The sequence below is a fragment of the Pelodiscus sinensis genome, chromosome 2 (assembly GCF_052426305.1).
Source record: "Pelodiscus sinensis isolate ZL-2025 chromosome 2, ASM5242630v1, whole genome shotgun sequence".
Classification (NCBI taxonomy): domain Eukaryota; kingdom Metazoa; phylum Chordata; order Testudines; family Trionychidae; genus Pelodiscus; species Pelodiscus sinensis.
The window spans coordinates 61,340,290-61,364,646 of record NC_143053.1 but is presented as its reverse complement, the minus strand read 5'-3'; the positions used below and the strand labels follow the sequence as shown (position 1 = coordinate 61,364,646).

Below are 24,357 nucleotides of genomic sequence, written 5' to 3'. Positions count from 1 at the left end.
AGCACCCAGCTCCCACTCATGAGGCGGAGGCAGGCAATCCTCACAGGCAGGAGGACTGAGCAGGGGGCAGCCACACAGTGGGTAGCTAGAGAGAAGCAGCATATTCCCCTTAAAAGCACCTCTTCTCTCCAGCTTGCTGCACAGCTGCCTGCTGCTCCTCCGGCCCATGCCTCCCTCCCAACCCTGCTCCAGGCTTCCAAGTCTCTCAGACCAAACAGTCTGGATGTCACTACAGTAAGTGTCAAGTATCAGAGGGGTAGCCGTGTTAGTCTGAATCTGCAAAAGCGACGAGGAGTCCTGTTAGTCTATAAGGTGCCACAGGACTCCTCGTCGCTTTTACAGTAAGTGGTGTCCGGTCTGAGGGAGTTGGCAACCCCTTTCCTCACTGAAGTCTCTAGCACACTTCAGGCACTACCCAAGTAGCAACAGCCAGGCCTATCCTACCAGTGCTGGTACCCTACACAGCCCAGTACCAGTATCCCACCCCCACCCCTGGTGAAGCGTGCTAGGGACTTTACAGAAATGTAACAGAGAAATGGCCCTGGTCCGACAGGGCTTTCAATGTAAAACCCAGACCCTGCAATGAGGTCCATGAAGGCAGGCCTCTGATCCAAGCTCCACTGAAGACAAGTGTGGCTCCTTGAGAGTGCTGAGATTGGCCCATCGGGAGATAGAGCCAGCAGTTAAGACCTCTTTTGCCCAATGCTCAGTTGGTGTCGTTCTATTGAAGTCAACTGAACTCTGCTGATTTACCTAGCAGGGGACCTGGCCCAGTGTTACAAATAACAAATGTGGCCCAAAGAAAGGGCAGAGAAAAGGAAGAACCATGGTTACAATTAAGAGAAGATTGCTTGTTCCTTTTTACATATCTAATATTTTAAACACAATTTCATATACCCTGTCAACTCTGAAAATGATTAATTATTCTGTACTCACACCTGCCTATTTCTGGTTTTAAAAAATCCAGTGTAAGCGATGGCCACACTTGTGTTCACGCTCCCAGGTCATGACCAGAACTCCCACAGCTAAGAAGTTGTAAGGAGTGGGCTGCTGTCCCACCATGGATACACCTAAGCAGGTTGCTGTGCCCCAATTGAATGGGTAGCAGCATAAATGGGTGGTTCTCAGTTTCTTTTCTACCCTCCCTGTAGCACATCACTTAGGGACTGCTGCTCCTTCGGCTGTCATTTAAGATCAGCCTAGAGCTGATAAACTCAGATTTCCCTGGGGTTTACCCTCAGGAATCAGATTTCTCTGCCTCAAATTCTGTCAATTTAAAAAGTTTTTAGGAAGAGAGGCAGAAAAGGAAAGTTGATGGTGTGCTCTGTATGGCAGTTGGTGCCACACTCAGACTTATGTCATTTTTTCCTACTTACTTCTATTGATATTTGAACCTAACAATTACCCTGTGTGTCTCTTTCAGAGCTGTCAGTTCATCATCAAACTGTCATGAGTCTGAACTCTGCTCCCTCAGTGCCTCATCACCAAGCCCTCAATTGACAGGTTTCCTGTGGTATGTGAATGTGATTGGCACAGTACCCTGCCAGAAATTATCTGCCTCCAGATCACTGAGTGATTTCACCCCTGAGGTGTTTTAAGGAACCTTTCCCTTCATATCACAAGGCAATGGGAAATATTGGCTCCCAGCTTTTTGCTGACCGCAGAGCAGAGCTGCAATGCAGAACATCACCACAGGAATGGGCACCAGTGGCAACGGTCCTTTACCTAGTCTCAAATTTCTCGTATGTGGTCCCTGTCTCCTCCTTACAGGGCTTCTTTGTAGGTCAAACAGCAGAGTGTATTAAGATGCTTCCTTACAATTATCTTAACCCACAGTACCTGGACAACAGATAGCAGGTCTGGAACCACAAACAACAAGGGAGAGATCTGTGGACCTTTCTCCAGCTCAGTACAAGTAAGAGGAACTGACATGACATTTCCTCAGAACAGGGAGGGGTCTTGAAACTCAGCTGTGCTGATGCTTACAAGCAGGAATGACTGTTTCAGCCACCACTCTGAGCTTTGGCACCTTCAAATATTGGTTCTTCTAGATCTTTGGACATTTTTGCTTTGTTACCTACAAACATTGCTACTTTGGGACACTAGCATCTAGCTGCTCACTATCTCCAGGCCTCCGAATATATGTATGTTGGCAGAAAAGTGCAAACCCAACATACCAATTGCATTTGATGTTTATTCTAGATGTGCAGGAGCAGTTTACACAATGAAAACTTCTGCTACCCAAATGGTCTCAAATGCCATGCTGCATACTGATTACCCATTAAGTACTTACTATAGAACCTCAGAGTTATGAACTGATGCATCAACCACACCCCTCATTGGAACTGGAATTACACATCAGACAACAGCAGAGACAAGAAAATGCAGTACAGTACTGTGTTAAACAGAAACTACTAAAAATATAAAGGGAAAGTTTGATTTAAAAATTGCTAAGGTAAGGAAACTATTTCTGTGCTTGATTAATTTAAATTATGATGGTTAAAAGATGCATTTTTCTTCCACATAGTAATGTCTCAAAGCCTTTTTAAGTCAAGGTTCAGTTATAAATGTTTGAAAGAATAAACATGGAATTTTTTTCAGCATTAAGAGCAACCTCCTTTCCAGTGGTCTTTATAACGGTAAGGTTCTACTGTATTTGACAATGGGCTCTTCCATCTAGTAGACACAAGTACAATGAGATCCAAGGATTGGAAGTTGAAACTAGACAAATTCAGACTGGAAATAAAGCATACACTTTTAAATGTGAGCATCATTCACCACTGGGGAAAAAATTACCAGTAGTTATGGAGGACTTGGTTTCACAGGGTCCAAGGCCAGAAGAGATCATTAGATAATCTAGTCTCACCTCCCACATATTGCAGGCCATTAAATATTACCCAGATATCCCTGTATCCTTTGATTCAGAGGCCAGAAGCAACCATTGTGATCATCCAGTGTAGCCTCCTGTATAATAGAGGCCACAGAACTTCTCCAAAATAATTATCCATCTTTGGCAATTTTTAAATAAAAAATGATTAGTTGGTTGGTTGGTCAGTCAGCCGGTTGGTAAAAAAAAAAGGCGCTCTTGCTCAAACAGGTATTATTTGTGGGGAGTTTTATGCCCTTTGTTCTACAGCAGGTCAAATTAGATGATTGCAGTGGTCCTGTCTGACCTTTGAATCTATCCAAAGAGATTTGATGGTAATGATCCTAATGCTTTTTAAGAGACACATTTACTATTCCTCTAATGGGAGAGGAGTGGAAATCAAAGCCTACTAGATATATTGTGTATTACACAGCAGCGGAGAGGCTGGGAGATTGTTTTGTGTCACCCTTAAAAACACATTAGAAACAAATGAAAGGAAAATCCTTCTACACTGTAAATACCACCAATTGTCTTTACATTTAAAATATGGATGAGATTTAACAAATCAACAATGCAAATATACCAATCTTCAAACTCTGTGGGCAAGAACTTCATGGCCAAAGGAGAGCTAGCACTCTCCTTTTTTTCTAGCATTGGAGCCTAAACAAAGAAATGATTGTCAGTGTTAATAGGACCATGACAGGCATTTTCTCCTAGATGGAACACACATAAGATCGAAGCAATCATATTTAGAATGAGAGATGCGAGATATATTTCTTTGCCCAATATTTCAAATAACTGTGAAATATAAAATTCCAGGCAATTGCCTGATCGGTCAGCTCTTTCTTCATGCTTCATATGGTGTATTTGCTTCTTTTATTTCAAAATTTTAATTGACCCAATATTAATTAGGCTACGTTATCATGATGATTGGAGCCCTATAAATGCATGGGATGATAGATATTAATAAATAAAATAGGAGAAAATGCAGTGACCATAAAAACAATAGGAAGAGGGTCCATAAATACATCAGGAGCAATAGAAAGATGACGGAAAGCATAGGTCTACTAAGCAGAGGAGAGATAACAGATAACATCAAGAAGGGGGAGGTGTTTAATGTCTATTTTGCTTTAGTTTTCACTACAAAAAGTTAATTGTGATCAGAGGTTTAAAACAATATAAAAACAAAACAAGACAGAATATGGAAAGAACAGGATAAATAATATTTTGATAAATTAGATGTGTTCAAGTCAGCAAAGTCCCATGAAATTCCCCCTAGTATACTTGAGAAACTAGCTGAAGCTATCTTAGAACCATAAGCAATTATATTCAAGAACTCCTGGGGGACAGGGGAGGTGTCCAAGGACTGGAGAAAGGCAAACATAGTACATGTTGAACCTCTCTAGTCCATCACTCTCTCATCCCACAACATCCACTTATCATGGGCATGGCCGAGTTTCCTGTAGTCCCATAAAGTGTGTTCATAGCCACCAGTCCTGGCTCTCAGTCTTCTGTGCTGTTATTTATATCTAAGGGTACGTCTACACTGCATCCCTAGTTCAGGGATGCAAATGGAGACAACCAAAAAATGAGGAGTAACGTTAGTTCGGACTAAGGGCTTTAGTCCACACTAACGCATCCCGGCGCACACTTCCTGGTTCGAATCAGCTGTGATTCGAACTAGCGCGCCGGTGAGATCATGTTAATGAAGCGCGGGTTATTTAAATCCCCACTTCGTTAACTACTTCAGTCATCTCCATTTGTATCTCTAGTCTGAACTAGGGATGCAGTGTAGACGTTCCCTAATTTATCCCCTAAATGTCTTCTAAAAGCTCAGTAAGCAGTGTAAGTGTTAGTAAAGCTGCTAGACAATATTGACCTCCCATGGTCTGTCAAATTCTCTGGTTCGGCACCAGTCAGGTCCCAAAGGTGCCGGACTAGAGAGGTTCAACCTGTACCTATCTTTAAAAAAGTGGAAAAGGAGGATCTTTGAAATTATACACTACTCACCCAAACTTCAGTTTCCAGAGGGATAGTAGAACAAATTATCAAACAGTTTGCAAACACATAGGAGATAATAGGGTCATAACAAATAGTAATTGTCAGAAACAGACCATGCCAACCCAATTTAATTTCCTTCTTTGACAGGGTAACTAGCCTGGGGGATAGAAGAGGAAGTAATAGATATGAATCACTTAGATTTCAGTAAGCTTTTTGACACCGTCCCATACGATAGCCTCATAAACAAACTAGAGAAAAGTGGTCTAGATGAGTTTACTATGTCCAGGAGTGTGTGTGTGTGTGTGTGTGTGTGTGTGTGTGTGTGTGTGTGTGTGTGTGTGAAAGAGAGAGAGAGAGAGAGAGAGAGAGAGAGAGTTGTTTCTTGAACAATAAAAAGTAGAATTTTTGAATGGTAATTCATCTTTGCTTCCTACAGATTGAGATAGCAGGCAATATCAGTACATATACAGGCAGTTTAATCATTTGCTTACTAGAATGCAGAGCCAAAAAATGTCACCATTGCTTCCTAGGAAAACTACATGTAATGTAACATTGCAGCACCAATCAGAGATATACATTACTAGTTTTCATTTTCAGAGTGTGGCCACAAAGCCTCTCGGATTCGAGTTCCTCCACCTCCCACGCCTCTCTGATATCCCTGGTATCTGACTGCTCAAAATCAGTAGCCAAGCGATCTGCTTCAACACTCCACTTCTGAACAAGCCTTTTACCCGTCGCTCCACAAAGATTATGAAACATAAAAGATGTGGCTATGTTGACCATGGTAATAATTTAAGTGAGGTCTAACTGTCATAAAGGTATCATCAGCACACCTTTAATTTACCAAAACCACTTTCCACTGTCATCCAGCTGTTCATCTCATGTCATTTCATTACTGCTGTCCAGGTTTCCCATGTAAGGTTCATGAGCCACGGCTAGAATAAGGAGTATAAAGAGTCTCCCAACAAATGGGCATTTCAGCATTTCTCACTGAAATCTTCTGGTCTATAAGAAAGTCCCCATTTGTAGCTTTCCATACAGAAAAAACAGAAACTAGAACAGGAGCTAGGTTGCAAACCAATAACAAAAAGATCGGTTCAAAAATAATGAATAAGTTGAAATGAGAGATCACTAAAAATGCCTTGAGGTATACAAAGCAGATGTTTTCTGTAAAAAGGAAATAAAAGTGATTGGCTATTGGTTCAAAAGCTTAACTAGATTCAAGATTAATGTATTGTTCCATCAATTAAGAACAGTCAGCAAAATATAAATCGTGTGCTTCTTTTGCTGCTTATTGTACAGATTTTTTTTTATATCACAGATATTCCAAATGCTGAAATTATTCAAAAAATATCTGGAAGTAGCAGGCTTGCAAAAGATGAAAGCAATTGATAAAGAAACTTTAGCTGAGAAATCAGAGAACTCCAAGAGGAAATAGCAAGTATGAACAGTGAGAAGAACTAAAGATGATGTTTATGAAGGTTTTAATGGGTCCTTCAAGAGGCACCTTCAGTGCCATTCATGGTGACCATCTTTTCAAAATGCAAAAAGGAATCCCCACCCATTCCATAGCCGCACCCCCACTCTTCCCTCGGAGGCCCCACTACCCAGCCAGGCCAGAAGCTGGAGCTGGGCAGTAGTGAGAACCTTCCAAGGAAACCAGTCCTGCCTGGGGAGCCTTGGACTGTGCACCTGCCATAGGCAGAAGGTCTGTGTGCCCAAGAGCAGCTTATGGCCTCACCTGCAGGGCATGCTGCCTCTGGCAGGTGGAGGGTCCAGGATTCTCCATAGCAGCCTGGGCTCCCTGGATGGCTCTAAACCAGTATTCAAGATTCCGGCCTAGCCAGAGGCAAGGCCTCAGGAGGAACAGGAGGTGGAGCAAGTAGGGAGCTAAGGCCAACCTCAGCCTCCCCACCACCACTTGGAAGAAGCTAGGGCCGCCCCGGAGCCTTGGGGAGGTGCAGAGTGATGCCAAAGGAAATCCAGGACAAATGCTGTCCCATAGTCATTCAGCCTGCAACTTGAAATGTACATTTTGGGACTGCCCCGCCCAATTAGAGACAGGTGGCATTGCCAGTCTGTTAGGGGAGGAACTTCCACAACCTATGAAAGAAGCTACTGTGGTTGTTCTCCCTAAAGATGGCAGCAACCTTATAGTTTGCAGTTCCCATGGGCCCATATCTTTGTTGAATGATGACTATGATTTTAGCAAAAATACTATGTAGCTAATTGCAGTCGATGCTCTTGGCTTATTATAAATCCAAATCAAACTGAATTCATTGAGGATAGATAAATGTCAGACAATATCTGAAGAACACTTGGAATCATCCATAATGCCAATTCAAAAAAAGATCCAATTCTCTTGTTATCACGAGATGCACAGAAAGCCTGACAGAACAGAGTAGAACTTTCTATTTCAAGTCCTATTCTATATAGACATTGGCCCCCAGCTATTTAAAGAACTATCTGCCCTTCCCCTGATCCCCAAAACAACCATGTGAGTTAATGGGGTTAAGGTTCCCTTTAAAGGGACTAGGTACAGGTGCTCATGTTCTCCATTATACTGCATCAGCTATGGAGACTCCTACACAAGGATAAGGAACAATGGATCCACTGCAGCAATGAAACTTGCAGGCACAAACAAAAAAGCAGCAATATGCAGAAGATGAAATATTTTTATCAAAACCAAACACTTCCCTCAAATTAGTCTCTAAAGACCTTGGGAAAGCATCTGGATTTAAAGTAAATTATGCTGGTTCTGAAATGTTAGCTATACATTTTCTGAAAAGTCACTGCTCTAGAAAATATTTGGGTACAAATGGTCAATACATTTTAGAAGATACTTAAGAATTAAAATTTCAGTACAACCCTACAAGAGCACTGAGAGTTAAATGCCAAACCAGTACTTCAGTAAATGGACCTGTAATGCTGCAAGAAATGTGCAATCTCTTGATGAAAAAAAATAGCCACAGTCAAAATGAATATTTTGCCAAGGATAGTTTCCTTATTTAAAAATCCATCTGTGGTTATCCCAGATAAAACTCTAGTAGAATACAGAAGATGTTGTTACAGTTTATATGGAACAAGAACAGACCAAGAGTGAGAGCAGTTATTTTGTATAGACCCATTAAGGATCTGAAGGAAAAGGGAAAGAACAAGTTAAAATTAATTAGACAAATTACGTATCTGCGAGACACCTGATAAAATATATCCTAGAATACTCAAGGAGTTGACTGATGATATATCTGAGCCACTAGTGATTTTCTCTGAGAAGTCATGGAAGACAGAAAAGATTCCAGAAGACTAGAAAAGAGCAAATTTAGTACTAATCTATAAAAAGGGAAATAAGGACAATGCAGAGAATTACAGACCCAGTCAGCTTAACGTCTTTACCTGGAAAGACAATGGAGCAAATAATTAAGCAATCAATTTGCAAGCATCTAGAAGACAATAAGGTGATAAGTAACAGTCACCATGGATTTGTCAAAAACAAATAGTGGCAAATCAACCTAATAGCTTTCTTTGACAGGGTAACAAGCCTTTAGGATAGGTGAAAGGGGTAGGTGTATTATCTTGACTTTAGTAAGGCTTTTGATACTGTCTCACATGACCGTCTCATAAACAAACTAGGGAAATACAACCAAGATGGAGTTTCTATAAGGTAGATGCATAACTAGTTGGAATACCACTCCCAGAGAGTAGTGTGGCTCAAGTCATGTTGCAAGGGCATATAATAAATGGAGTCCCTCCGGGATCCGTTCTGGGTCTGATACTCATTATCAGTGATTTAGATAATGGTATGGAGAGTACAGTTATAAAATTTGCAGATGATACCAAGCTGACAGGGGTTTCCAGTGCTTTGGAAGATATGATTAAAATTCAAAAGGACCTGGATATCATGGAGAAATGATCTGAAATAAATAGGATAAAATTCAGCACAGACAAATGTAATGTACTCCACTTAACCGTACATACGTACAAAATAGGAAATGACTGCCTAGGAAGGAGTACTGCAGAAAGGGATCTGGTGGTCACTGTAGATTGGAGATAGAACTAATTTTGCCTCTGGGACTTTTCCATGACCCATGACAGCCATTACAAATAATCTAGATCTTAATCTAAATCATGAACCGGAGAGCTTCAAATGATTGGGAGAGCTAATCACACAGCCACTCAGTAAATACATTTTTCTAATGTATTTAGAGATCAAAACTAATTTTATTTGGCCCACTTTCCCCTGATAGCGGTACTTTCAAGTCAGGCACTAGGTTTCTCAACTTTCTAGAAAACCTGTTTTACACAGAAATCTAACTTTAATATAAGCAATGGCATGGTCAGTTAGGATGGGGAGTCTCAAACTTTTTCCCCTTAGGGCCCACTTGTGCACCTGTGTAGTGAGGTGAGCTGGCAGAGGAGGAGTGTGTCCTTACACCTGGATTAATGGCCCCAGAACTCTCACCCCACCTCCCTGAAGCTAAGCGGCAGGATCAAAAACATAAAGGGGTGAACAGAAGCTCATTGGGGCCCGGCCACCAGAGGGGAAAAACATTTCCCCTGAGCTCACATGCTGGGAGGTTGCAGTGGGCCCACAGGAAGCAGACTGGCCCAGACATCTGGCTGACCTGACCCCAGAGGAAGCACCAGCCCAGACCACTAACTGATACAACCCATGATGAGCAGCTACTGGAGGCTTCCAGTGATCAGCTTACCTCTCTGGACCAACAGGCATACTTGGAGGGGGAGTGTGGAAGTGGTTCAGGAGTAGTGAAGACCTGTGTGGAAGCAACACTGACAGGGTGAGTCAGTGTGTTGTGGCCTGGCACCCTGCTGCTCAGCCACAGGCCCCTCTGCCTTATTAGGGCCCTGGGTGAGGACACACTGAAGTGGGTGGATCTGCATCCCCCCCCCCCCCCCCCAGCCATCCACCTCCTGTGTGGTGGCCTGCTCCATCCCTCCCCAGTGGGATGTGAGCCAAGAGCTAATTTTCTGTGCTGCCCTGCTCTGAACCAAAAACCTGGGCTGTGGAAGTAATTACAGTTCCCTTTGAGTAACGGCAGCAGTTGATGTTGGTGCTGCCCTGCTCTGAACCCAGAGCTTGGGCTTAGAGTCTAATTGCTGCTCCCCCAGAGCATAGGCTTGGACTCCTTAGCTCCAGCTGTTCCTCTTGTGCTTGGGCTAATAACCTAAGTGCAGCCCAACTTGGAGTGGGCTCAACTGACGTAACAATTGTGCTACCACACACTGGCATTGGGGCCAGGACTAATAAGCGGCATTGGTAAGAGGGACCCAGACTCTTATCAATTCAGGCCTACCTAACTCCCACATGAAGACTGGCACCTGGAGAAATAGTGAGGTGGGCTGGCCTGGTTCCCCAGGGACCCAGAGAGTGAGAACCCCCACTGTAAACGATCCTTTGGTAATCCTCCTGGGGCTTCCTAGTGGAAACTGTCACACAAAAGAAAATGAAGAATTAATCTCTCATTTGCAATAGGCACTGTGGCTCACTAGTAACACTTCTTGAGGGAAAAGATTACATACTTGTAGACAATGTACATATCCTTTTCATTTTAACATAAGCAGTTGTAATAATAGAAATCCCTAACAATATTCGCTAAAAGAAATGCTACAAGATCTTTGAAAGTGATGAGTTTTAGTAGATCTAAACTTAAAAAAAGTTGAAAGAAATGTGGTATTTAAAACAAGGAAAATGCAATTTATAATGTATAAAAATGAGTAAAACACAATGTTAATAATATTGTTTAAAATGCATATTAATTTTAAAACTTTGAACGCCATATTGTGATTTCAATTTTTTAAAATCTAAAATCTGAAAGTCTGTGCTGTGTAAGTAAACACCCAATCCTACATTCTACTCATTAGAAAAGAATCACATAGTAAATCAAAATATAAAGAAATTACATCACACACAGAGGCAACAGATACTCATCCAGATGGATAAAAGAGAATTCAAACTTCAAGGATGTGTTATATTTTCTTGCTACTTTTTTTTGTTTGTCTCGTTTCATGTAGCAGTAGATGTTCTGGGACTTTCATTATCTTCTCCACCAGTGGAGGAGTAAAAACAGGACCCTTGTGGTAAGTGGCTATCTGGAGTGTGTGTTTGTGTGTGGGGGAGTTATTTGCAGTGTGCTGAGCTTGTGTTTGTTTGTTTGTTTGCTTTGTTTGTTTGAAGGAGCTCCTAAAAGGTTTGAAATCTAGAAGCCTCTGTTAATTGGCTGAGCCTCAGTCAGGGGGAGGGGCTACCAGAGCTATATAAGCCTGTGACTCAGCGACCAGGAACAGCTAACAGGAGAGTTTGGAGAGGGAGTTTAGAGGGCACTAGTGACTTCTGACCTTCTTTAAAACATAACTCTTAGAATAGTCTATACTCCAGAGGTTTAAAAAGAATCCCAGTTTATACTTAAACTTATTCATTAGAAAAATGGAGACAGAAGCCCAGCAGCAGAGTGGGGGCTATCCTGTTTATTGCGTTGAGTGTAACATGTATGATTACCTGCCCTGTGGGCGGGTGGCATATGTGTGCACCCGTGGCAAGGAGCTCCTGACCCTCAGAGACCGAGTTTGGGCTTTGGAGGACAGGGTGGCAGAACTGGAGGAACATAAGAACATAAGAACGGCCGTACTGGGTCAGACCAAAGGTCCATCTAGCCCAGTATCCTGTCTACCGACAGTGGCCACCACCAGGTACCCCAGAGAGGGTTGACCAAAGACAATGATCAAGCGATTTGTCTCCTGCCATCCCTCTCCAGCCTCTGACAAACAGAGGCCAAGGACACCATTTTATCCCCTGGCTAATAGCCTTTTATGGACCTAACCTCCATGAATTTATCCAGCTTCTCTTTAAACTCTATTATAGTCCTAGCCTTCACTGCCTCCTCTGGCAAGGAGTTCCACAGGTTGACAACACGCTGTGTGAAGAAGAACTTCCTTTTATTAGTTTTAAACCTGCTACCCATTAATTTCATTTGGTGTCCTCTAGTTCTTCTATTATGGGAACTAATACATAACTTTTCTTTAAAATCATGAGTGGTGTGGAGAGGGCTGATATAGACCTCTATCATATCCCCCCTCAGTCTCCTCTTTTCTAAACTGAAGAGTCCCAGTCGCTTTAACCTCTCCTCATATGGGACCCGTTCCAAACTCCTAATCATTTTAGTTGCCCTTTTCTGAACCCTTTCCAAGGCCAAAATATCTTTTTTGAGGTGAGGAGACCACATCTGTACACAGTATTCAAGATGTGGGTAAGTCTAACTTCAGTACCGGGCAAATTAGTCGAAACATCCCTCATGCATCCACCTTTCATACAGCTCTTGTCGTCACTAGATTTCAAACCTTTGTTACAAAATTAGGGGACTATAATTATCATGGAAGCGGGGGGGGGGGGGAGGGGACAGGTAGGAGGGAAGGCAGGAGGGAACTGAGCCAAACGGAACTAAAGCAATTGGCTCTACATCACCCAGTAAAGCAATAGAAGATCTAGGACTGGAGCCCATATCTTCTGGAGGGAGTCCACTCTTGAGCTTAGATACCAGGCCACACTAGTGTTCAATTCTATTTAATTTAGCAAGGCAATTTGAAGGGAGGACTACAGGATTTCATCACTCATTGCCAAAAATGTTACTTTCCTAGAGTATAGAGATGTACTGAGTCTGGGAGAAGACAAAGCAACAAACCAAATTCTGTTCTCTATTACACTGATGTAAATCCCATGTAACTTGTAAAATTAATGGACTAGTTTAAGCTATTTAAATGTTTTTAAAGGATTAATGGAATGAACCTGGGTTCTTACAGGCTGGTTAGCCTGATATCAATTCTGGGGAAAATAACAGAATATCATAACAAAGAATTAAAGGGCCAGCATATAATTAATGCAAATCAACATGGTTTCATGAAAAACAGATCTTATATAAAAAAAAAATCATTCTTCGACAAGATTGTAAATCTGGCTGATAAAAATGACTGTTTTGCCATAATATTATTACACTTCTGTTAAATGTTTGACTTCATACCACACAACATTCTGATTAAAAAATAATCATAATAGAAAACCATGACGACAAACACTATACTTGCCAATGGACAGGGTTCAAAATGTAACTGTTCACAGGAAATCATCAGTAAGTGGGGGGTTAATCGTGGAATCCTTCAATTAACTTGGAATCGTGGAATCCTTCAATTAATGATCAGTTCTCAGCCCACTATACCTCAATATTTTTAATCAGTAATATAAAAGAATATACACAATTAATTTCTTATACAATTTACTGTCCCACTTATCTTTGTGCCATCTGCAAATAACGATGAGGGGAAGTCACTGAGGGTATGTCTACACTACCACCCTAGTTCGAACTAGGGTGATAATGTAGTCAACCGGAGTTGCAAATGAAGCCCGGGATTTGAATTTCCCGGGCTTCATTTGCATGTTGCCGGGCGCCGTCATTTTTAAATGTCCGCTAGTTCGGACTCTGTGCCCCGCAGCTACACATGGCACGAACTAGGTAGTTCGGACTAGGCTTCCTATTCCAAACTACCTGTACTCCTCGTACCACCCTAGTTCGAACTAGGGTGGTAGTGTAGACATACCCTGACACAGACTGATCTGGATTTCCTGGTAGAGGGGGTACAATTAACAAATACCCTATTAATACATAAAAGGAACAAAGATATGGGATGAGCTTACAGGATAGAGAACTAGATCCCAAAAAACAAAGTCCCTAAAGAAGAACTTATGGTCATTGTATACATTCGGCTGAAGAGGAGCTCCTAGTCCAATGCCATAGGAAAACACAAACACACACGTACCCTAACACAATGCTTGGATGTGTAAATGCAGAACACAGAGAGGTAAGGAGGTGTAAAATCTAGATGGGTGAAATTGGGGAGATCATTACTGTGTGTCTGGCTCTGGAATCCTGCAGTTTCCAACATATTTTCTGAAGTGAGAAGATTTGGGAAAGAATGATGAAAACAATTCATGGTCCAAAATGCTCCCTTATAATGAGACACTTAAGGAGTTAAGTCTGCTTCATTTATCAAACTGAAGTTTAAGAGGAGACTTGCTTATAACCTATAAACAGGAATCATACTGGGCCCTTATGAGGCTGCAAGGTGTACCAGTACATCTCCCAAACAGCCATTTTGTGTTCTGGGAACTCATCTTTAATTTTAAGTTAAATCTCTTTCTGTTAGAGACAAGAAGAAAACTTTGAGTATATTAACCAACTGTAACCAATGCAGCAATGTTTAGCAAGTCTTGAATAAAGCTGATTTTTAAAAAAACAGATATTTTTTGGAAAAATTAATCATCTACTTTTCCTCCCACCTCACCAAAATATTTCAAAATTCAAAAGTTTTTCAACCAGCTGTGGTCTAGAATGATAGCTTCAAGAGATGTGATCCACCCATATATCTCAATGAGGTGTTGCCATTGAGGTTAAATATGAACACTGTCAATTTCATTGCTTATTAAACTATGCAAGAAAGGAGAGGGTGCATCACAGATCAGCACAAACCTACTGCAAGTGTTTTTATTTTAGCACCACAAATAGATTTGGAGAAACCACCATTTTCCCCTCTGGTTAAGAAAGAACCAAGCCTATGTAGCCTCTAACAATCAGTTGTTAAATTAAAAAAAAAGATATCTACAAAAATATGGTGTAGCTCAGTCGTGGGTCATTAGGCTTGATACGGAAGTTACTGAGGTTATGTCTAGACTACAGACTTCTTTTGGAAGAACCTTTTTTCAGAAGAGATCCTCCAAAAAAACTTCTTCTGAAAGAGAGTGTCCATACTACAAAGTGGATCCAAAAAGCGATCTTTTTTGAAAGAGAGTATCCAGACTGAATGGGCACTCTCTCACATGTAAGCTGTGATTGATATGGATGGAATGGGCACCAGTGCACCTGTGCTTTTTCCTCTTCTTCCAAAAGAACTCCCTCTTCCCCATCTATGCACACCTTTTTGTTAAAGAGGTCTTTCGCAAAAAGGCTTCTTCCTCGTAGAATGAGGATTACCAATGCTGGAAAACCCCCGCTGTTCTTTCGATTTTCTTGCAGAAGAACACAATAGCAGTGTGGACGTTCCTCAAGTTTTGTCAGAAAAATGTTTTTCCCAACAAAACTCTGTAGTATAGACATACCCTGAGTGAAATTCTATGGCCAACACTACAGTAGGATAGGCTATGTGATCACAATGGCTCCTTCTGTCCTTATAATCTACTCATCTCTGGGCTTACACTGGTGAAGAAACTGAAACTATCAGAGCAAAATTTTGCCCAGAGGTATTAGCAGCTTCATTTGGGTGTTGGCCCTTATACAGACATCACTGGACACTATGACCTAATAAAGCAACAACCTGGAAAGATTATAGAGTGAGTCATATAGGAAACAAGAAGGTGGGCCCAAGACCTTCTCAGGAGAAGTAGGTGTCCTCTTTTCTCCTTGCTGACTGAAGTAGGAAAAAGCCTCTGGAGATTGAAAACAGTATTTCTCAGGTGGGTTTGTGTGTGTGTTTTTTTAAATAAACAATACACTGTGCATGAAAGTAAGAGCCTAAAGAAGGACAAGGAAGGACATGGAGTTTACATCCCTTCCCTACCCAGGGGACACAGCCCACCATCTATAGTCAGCATCAGTAGTTATTTTTAGGCTAAACAATCATTTAGCCTGAAGTTGTGAGCACAGATTGAAGGCTACAGACAGAGAACAGGCAGTGCTAACCCACATACCTATGCTATCTATAGAATAAATGCAGCATTTTATCAATGACTTAACTAAATATAGTCTAGAAAGACTATGGATATGACTGGCTGAAACGGTCATGTACATATTATAATTCCTGGGTAGTTCTAAAATGGTAGGTGACACATTTATAAAAACAATGTGACTTGAACAGTTTACTGGCTACACTGTAAACATGTTAAACTGCCTAAACAAGAATTATGATCAGAAGATATAATCTACAAAAATGCTGGATCTTCATAATCTGCTAAATACTGATCTATACCATTAATCCTCATATAAACAAAACCAAAATATATTAGGTACACTATTTGTGTTTCTCTGTTCATACTTATGTTACTGTCTGGTTTAAAAGACAATTTTTATCTAACTAAGTTATAGATCATTAAGCTGAAAAAAAGTTTGCCTGTTACTGCTGTTTTACCATCTTGCCCCATCTTGTCTCATTAGCAGGAACTGATTGAGCATGAAGGTGTTCCCTGGCTGTCAGTAGATAAAGTAGGTGCTCTTGGCTTTCATCTGTTCTGAATTCTCCTTGTCTCATTATCTTCACAAGGTCAGATTCTTTGATACAGGGACTGCTTGCTTAGCACTCCATTCTGGCAATTACTTGGCCTGGCAACCTTAACCATAAGTAGATTGCATGTATATGGCAGCAGTGAATGTATCAGCATACGGGCCAACAGCTATATACCATTATTCATGTGTTCATTCTACTTATAAACATTGTGTTTCAGTCAATATGATAATGTAATGCCATAACAATTATATATCTAAACACAGAAATCTGAATCACAATTCACCTATTCAAAAAGGAATTGCTTTGCCCTTTAACCTTTAAATCCAAAGGAGTTGCTCTGTGATACACTATTAAATAGTAGAATCAAGTGGAAAAGTGTAGGTGAATATTAACAACAGTTGTATATGTTAAATAAAGACTACACTAAAATTAATGCAACATGTTTTGAAAGGATAGTGGGGGTTTTTTTCCTCCGCTGTGTTTAATCAGAGAAAGAAAAGAGGAAGCTGACCAAGGACATTTCATTCATCTCCCAGATGTTACTCCATTTTACATTCACAGTAATAACTCTTACAGTGGCAAATCTTTTTGCTGTCCTCTAGGACAAATCTCTCTCATATAGCTCATCAACTTTGACCAACAAAAACAATTTCTGAGTCACCTACATCTCCAAAGCCACAACACAAATGTGCGTTTCACATTCTAGAGAAAATACATTAGGGGAATACAAATATAAATGCTTTTTGCTTCTGTTCAATAACTACATCAAAATGACTTAGTATTACTACACATCTAAACTAATTCTTATATCAGACTGTAGACATCTTTCTTCAGCTAACATGATGCACCCTGCAGAAAAAAAATCCCTTCATTCTTATTCTGTCAGGGTACGTCTACACAGCAACATTATTTCAAAATAACTAGAGTTATTTCGAAATAACGTAGTCCACATCTACACAGCAGCCAGTTATTTTGAATTAATGTTGAAATACTGTCAAGCAGAGGCCTTCTTACTCCGACTCCTGTAACACTCATTGTATGAAGAGTAAGGGAAGTCGGAGGAAGAGTGCTGTATTTTGAAATAAGTGCTGTGAAGATGCTCCCAATTTCGAAATAAGCTACGCAAATGACATAGCTCAATCTGAGTAGCTTATTTTGAGTTAAGCCCTGCTGCATAGACGCACCCCAATGACATTCAGATTTATGAAAAGGCTTTCAAATTAGCTATTTAATATGATTTCTCTGCAGTAGCTAAATGAAATCCATAGTAGTGTGGATATAATAGTACCATGCATTTATATTGCACTTTTTATCCAAGGATCTCAAACCACTTTTAATGATATCACCATCCACATTTTACAGATGGGAAAACTGAGGAAAGGAAAGGTTAAGACAATTATCTTAGGATCATAAAGTAAGCTAATGTCAAAGTCAGAAATAGACTCAGGCCCACTAACTAATCAATCTACTTCATACTCCTGCATGCATATGCGCAGACCCCTGCGCACATTCTCCTTTGTTTTGTGCCAAAAAACTCCACTTTTGGTACCTACCCTCTCAACAGCTCAAAACTGCCACCGGACTCTGAACCCTGATGCAACTATGCTCAGAACATCCCTTCCAGTCACTCATGCATCTCTGGTCTCAGAAAACTCATCCCCAGGCTCTGAACCAGACCCTCTCCCCTCACTACTAATTACAGAAGCCCAGTCCTTCTTCCTTGAAACCCCCTCTAGGAGTAGGAGAAGAGAGACCTACATTCAGATTAGCCCCACAGAAGACTGCATTTTCTCTACCAGCTGTAGCCCTTGGACTTCAAGGATGAGAAGTTGCAGGGAGTATGTACAGACAGCATTTTATTATGCCCTGATTGGCCAGTGCTTATTAACCCTACAAAACTCTATTTTCCCAGCATTTCCTTCTGCTACTTTCAGCCTATGTCCTACAACTCCAATCCCACCTGGAACTCCCACTGACATGGAGGGGTGCTCCATTCTCCAAACCTTAAAGCAGACCAAATCTACATGGGGACTTCTGGTGGCAGCAGGTGGTACAGCATGCATACTACCTTATGTTAGCACCACTACACTGTTGTTTTGTTGTTGATGAGGTTTAGCCTTATTGGCTAAATAGCAGAATGAAGTGAATAGTAACAGGGGAAAAACTGACACCTAATCATTTTAGTGGGAAAAGCGTTTCACTTAAAGTACTGATTTTAGGTAAGTTTCAATAGGAACATTGGGTCAATCCTGGAGGATGTTGAAAGTTCAGTGAGCCAGAGCATTAGCACTGGCACTCAGTATTAACACAGAGAAGTCTCTACATCATGTGTTGAAGTATGGACAGTACTCCAGTCCCACCTCATTCACCACTGCAGAAGAGGAGGAAGCATTAAGCAGCGAACAAGTTGCAGCCAGAAGCCCAGGGTCATATGTAGCCAAGAGAGGGACTCATTGGGTAACGGAAAGTCATACGGTTACAGTGATGACCGGGGAAGAAAATGTTAAAAGGTACATTTTCCATGTCTGGCATCTGAAATATTTCCACGGTGTAATCCATATCTTAAAGGATTTTTCCCGATGGAGTACCTTTTTTTCACGGAGGACCTCTTGTCCCAATAGCAATTGTATGGAATAGCTACTTATATGTGATTCATAATATCCCTGTAGAAACTATAGCAATTTATACACATTGCAGAGAAATACTAGGGAAGGATTATGTATTCTTAATTCTCTTTAAGGTAATGTTTCCTGCTCCAACAAGAAAATATAATATATGACCAGTAAAGCTACAAGAAGTTAGGCCATTTTTGACCAAAAATCCCCCAATTTCAAAAACTGTTCAGGGATTTTATTGTTGCTTTAAACTGTCAATATTTTTATTGAAAAATGTCATTCCTTTTTTTCCAAAAGTTGCATCAAATAGTCATTAAACACAAATTGGGCCTATTTTCTAGCACTTCACAACAAAAAATTAAAAGTTTCAAAATTATCCACAAAATCCTCACTCTCATATTTTGACCAACTCTAGAGGCCAGCAAGCTCTTCATAAAGTGCTCTATAAAACTGCAGTTTGGAAAATATTATTTGAAAAAAATGGAAAATTTTCCCTTTTTTTAATGATGATATGCTATCATATTATTTCATAATTTATTACTAGCAATAATTAAAAGTATAAAAAGTTAGAGCACTTAATATTTATTTAGTACTTACTATACAATGCCGCCAGAAACTAATATATACTTAATCTTTGTCAGACCTCACACAGCTTTCACTATTGAACATGACACATTCTTGAGAATATCATTGTGTTCTTTTATATTATGTCAATGCTATTCAGTTTTGTGACAAAGCTTCCAGATTAGTATTTTATAAATGACAGTAATCTGAAACTATACTTCTATTTCTGGAATTTCAAAAAAATAAAAATGATATTAGCTAATAGCTTTGTCAACTCTACCCCGTATTCTCAGCTTTACTCTGAATCCTATGAAATTTTTTTTTCTATTAAAACTTCAGCTCTTGGAGTCATATTATCACATTAGAGCTGCAGGGGGAATTGTGAGGGGAAGGGTTACATATATTTCTAGCCTTTATGGTAGCAGAGCTTAAGAACAAAAGCTTACTTGTTCAAAAACAGAACCCAGAGCTTATTATTATTTAAAGTTTTAAACCAGTCTCATGATATTCTACAACCTGACTCATGGTTTAATACTCAAGATTGCCAATACTAAGGCAGGTTTTGTGGGGAGATAATAAATAATAATAGATTTGGTTTGATGCAAAGTGTTATATAAGATCTCAGATCACTTTAGCAAAAGTAATTGAGAATCACTATCCCCATTTTGCTAGCAAGGACAATATGCAAGGAACAGAAATTCAGGTCCCTCAGCTTTTAGTCCTGTTCTTGATCTATTGATTCACTCTGCTACACTTTTTTTAAAAGGAAAAACTGCAATAGTGGCTCCCTATGCACATCTAAATATAACATTTCCTAGGAACAGTGCTGCAAGATGGAAAGCCCAAGTCCAAGAAGAATTGGGGTGTTAGTCCTGTTGCATCTTGAGCTACATCTGGCCACTTCTGCAACTCCTGCCAGCCACTGGCCAGTCTGGTCCAAAAGCACAATGCAGAGCAGCATTACAAACTCCAAGTTGCACCTGCTGCCTACAGTGCCAAAGGACGGTTTCAGAGACCAGCGAGCGCAAGAGCACAATGGTGCTCCACCACATCCCCTAAGCCAGTGGTTCTCAACCTTTCTGATGTGGTAGCATTTTACAGCCACTTTGCACAGCATACACAAGATGTAGGGAAAGTTAAGTTTAAGCAGCCCTTGCTGATTAATGTAAATATAATGTTCAGCATTAAAATACAAATAGAGCGAAAGGGCAGAGACATCTGTATCACTTTTACTGTTAGGTCTATTTTGGAAGTAATATTATGAAATATGCTCAGTTATATGATTTGGGGCCTGGTTCTGCTCTCCTGGAATTCAAAGAGCACAGGATTGGTCCCCTTAGTTACCACACTACCATGAACCATCATCCTTACATATTGGAGGCAGCTTTGGCTTTTTTCTTTTGTTTCCTGCCAAAAACAGACATCAATGAGGGTATGTCTAGACTACATGCCTCTGCCGACAGAGGCATGTAGATTAGGCTACCCAACATAGTCAATGAAGTGGGGATTTAAATAATCTCCGCTTCATTAAAATAAACATGGCCGCCATGCTGTGCCGACGATCAGCTGATCCGGCACAGCGCGGCAGTCTAGACGCGGATCTGTCAGCTGAGGAAACCTTTGCCGACCGATCCTGTAAACCTCATTTCACGAGGCATAAGGGATCGTCGGCAAAGGCTTCCCCAGCCAACAGATCTGCATCTAGACTGCCGCACTGTGCAGGATCAGCTGTTCGTCGGCACAGCACGGCGGCCATGTTTATTTTAATGAAGCGTGGATTATTTAAATCCCTGCTTCATTGACTATGTCAGGTAGCCTAATCTACATGCCTCTGTCGGCAGAGGCATGCAGTCTAGACATACCCTAAGAGTGCAACTGTTAGCAGTTTCTTGGTAGCAAGCATTTTCATAAATCAGAATTCATAAAAAGTAAAGCTCCTCTCTTATCAAGCCAATGTCTAATTTCAGTGAGGCATCAGCAGACACCTGAACAATGACCTGTTATATTGGCCTGGTAAAATAAAAAATGGTATAATGAACATGACTCACATTAAACCCAGACCTGCTCACCGCACTAAATTCTCATTTACCTGCATATGGGCAGATACTAGCAGCCTCCAGGAGCCGGTAGCTCAGTCAAATGTGGAAGACCCCACTATAAGAAAAAGAAATTAACATCAGCACAACCCTTCTATGCTACTCAGAAGAGCAGGGTTGGGTGCCTGCATATGGACAGATCCTAGCAGCCTCCAGGAGTCTCCTGTTAAGCTGGAGTCAGCTTGGAGTAAATGGGGGTATGTCTACACTACATGCCTCCGTCGACGGAGGCATGGAGTCTGGACACAGCCCTAGTTCAAACTAGGGGGGGTAATGTAGTCATACAGAGTTGCAAATGAAGCCCGGGATTTGAATTTCCCGGGCTTCATTTGCATAAAGCCGGCCGGCGCCATTTTTAAATGCCGGCTAGTTCGGACTGCGTGTCGCGCGGCTACATGCGGCATGAACTAGCTAGTTGGGATTAGGCTTCCTAATCCGAACTAGCTGTACGCCTCGTGGAACGAGGTGTATAGCTAGTTCGTGCCGCATGTAGCCGCGCGGCATGCAGTCCAAACTAGCCGGCATTTAAAAATATGCAAATGAAGCCCGGGAAATTCAAATCCCGGGCTTCATTTGCAACTCCGTATGACTACATTACCCCCCCTAGTTCGAACTAGGGGGGTAGTGTAGACATACCCTGGGAGTTTGAGGTCTGCAAGGAATGGGTTCTTGTTAAGTGCAGAAAAATAGACTAAACAAACCAGAGCAGCTTGGACTGCTAGAAATCAGCTGTCTCTAAAAAGAGACTGTATTTTGAAGAATCCATGGAACTGACACAGTATAACTTAGGTACTCAGAGGTATGGATAGACATAGCTCCTACAATAATACAAGCAAACCCACATGTCAGGAATGAATAAAGCAGAAAATCACTAACTGGGAGCAATGCAGATACTCACATGGGACCTCCCAGGCAGGGACCAGAAAAACAATGAACAGTCACAATACAAACAGCTGCTTTCCTACCACATACCAGGTGGCCACAATTACTACAGAAACACTGCAACAACACTCTCTTCCTTTCAACAAATCTAGCAGCTGCTCCAGGTGAGTTGCCCCAGTTACTTTGCCTCAAAACCATGCCCAGTGTGTGCAAACTCAGCCACCTCAGGGCTGTTGCTCACTGGTACTGTGAGGAATGTGTCGGTCAGTTGAAGATGGGTCAGTTGCAGCCTAGCTCAGTCTGTCCCCTAGTAAGAAGTACTTACAACAGCTCAGTACTTCACCAGGCTCATGGGATAGATTATTGTTCACATATGTATTGAATATTCCATTTCTAAAACACGCATGGCCATTCAAGGCAGCAGAGTCTCCAATCGCCAGCTGTGGTTTTAAAACTTAATGGCTTCCATAGGAGGACATTAATATTTGGTATTGTTTTCATTTCAGAGAAAGGGAAAGTTATGATGTGTCATATTTTCTTAGGCTCCAATCTTGATTCACGTTGTTGGGCCTGTGCCTGGGAAGAGCTCCATTGACTACAGTGCTGCTCAGTGCAGGGCAAAAGCAGTTGTCTCTACTGGGACTATTTACAGTGTGTGTAACTAAAGCATGTTCATAAGTCTCTGCAGGATGAGTACCTTAGATTCAGGGGCGGCCTGTCCGTATAGGCAAACTAGGTGGTCACCTAGGGCGCCAAGTTGAATGGGGCGCCAAGTTCAAGCGAGATATCATTGAGGCATTTGGAGTTGGGGGCACCGATTGCATGGTTCACCTAGGGCATCAGTTGCTGGCAGCTGGTCTAGGGCCGCCACTGCTTAGATTGCAAGCTCTTTGGGACAAAGTCTGTGGTCCTGTATGCCACTAAAATAAATAATCTTTCCCTAACATGGGGCCCGTCTGATTGGCAGTTCTTAATTTGTTCTGGTTTTGGTCCCACCCACTGCCATGGAGAATTAGGGTGGAAGGAGGCACATCTACCATGGCAAGGACAACTAGGATTCACGGATAGCCAGGAATACGGAGTAATGGAGGGAGATGATTTTACAAAGATTTATTAAACAGGCAGATGTTTAAAAGTGCTGAGGCAACTTTTCATTGTTAAAAGTGTAATGGACACAGACTAAAATCCAGTTGGCAATAAAAAGAGCAGAATAAAAATTAACAGAATAAAATAGGAACCAACAGTGGCTAAATAAAGGGGCAATCTGGGATAGCTCCTCGGCAACTTTTTTTTTAATGGAACCAAAAAGACACAATCCAAACATCATCCTGACCATGATGCTTGCATACTGTATCCATTGCCCACTTCTCCGTCTCTCTGTTTTTACAGACCACGTAGTCCCTTCCTCAAAATGTGGCTCAAGTCTCCTCTCTGATGCTTGGAGTAGCTTCTCCCCAATTCTTGTATGGATTAGGTCCCAGGTTCTTTTTTTTGGGACAAGAAGTGCCTCCACCCAAGGTGACTCCTCACGGTGCCTGGAACAGAAGGGCAGTTGGCAGCTCAGGATCCTTATGGAAATGAAGGGTGCTGCCACTGTTGGCAAGGAATATAAAACACAGAACACAAGAAACAATAAAGGACCTCAACACAAAGCCCAGCACAGAAATGACACATCCAAAAATTACAATATAACCAAAGGGGACTTTACTGGGAGCAGAAATATAGGCTCTGGGAAAAGACAAGATTAGGTCTAATTAACAAGTAATCAATATCAACAAATCAAAGATTTCCCAGCCTCCCAAGACTCACAACTCTTTCCAACCCCATGGTACATTCATCAGCAAATTAAGTTCTGTCCATAGGCCAGTATTCCAGTGCTGTGAACATTAGACAGCTTTTAAAAAAATGGGTCCTGTTATTGTGCCTTTACCCCTAGGTGGGGCTGAGTCCTCCCCTGGAGTCCAAGGCTGTGTCAGATGGCTCTTGGTGGCAGGTACCAGATCGGATCTCTTCCACTTTGGACACTGATCTCTACAGAGTTGGTGCTGCCTGC

The 24,357-nt window shown here is 41.4% G+C and overlaps 1 long non-coding RNA gene across 2 annotated transcripts in view; it reads right to left on the bottom strand.

Annotated features, from left to right (window-relative positions):
• The window catches only part of LOC142827053 (uncharacterized), a 78,714-nt gene that overhangs the window by 29,688 nt on the left and 24,669 nt on the right, over positions 1–24,357 (bottom strand). The window contains exons 2-3 of one of the 2 annotated variants that reach the window (XR_012901425.1): positions 21,416–21,480; positions 10,180–10,312 (exon numbers count right to left, since the gene is read on the bottom strand). This is a non-coding gene — a long non-coding RNA (uncharacterized LOC142827053). Of the gene's footprint in view, positions 1–10,179; positions 10,313–21,415; positions 21,481–24,357 lie in introns of those variants that run through there. The other variant, XR_012901426.2, reaches the window with a different exon arrangement.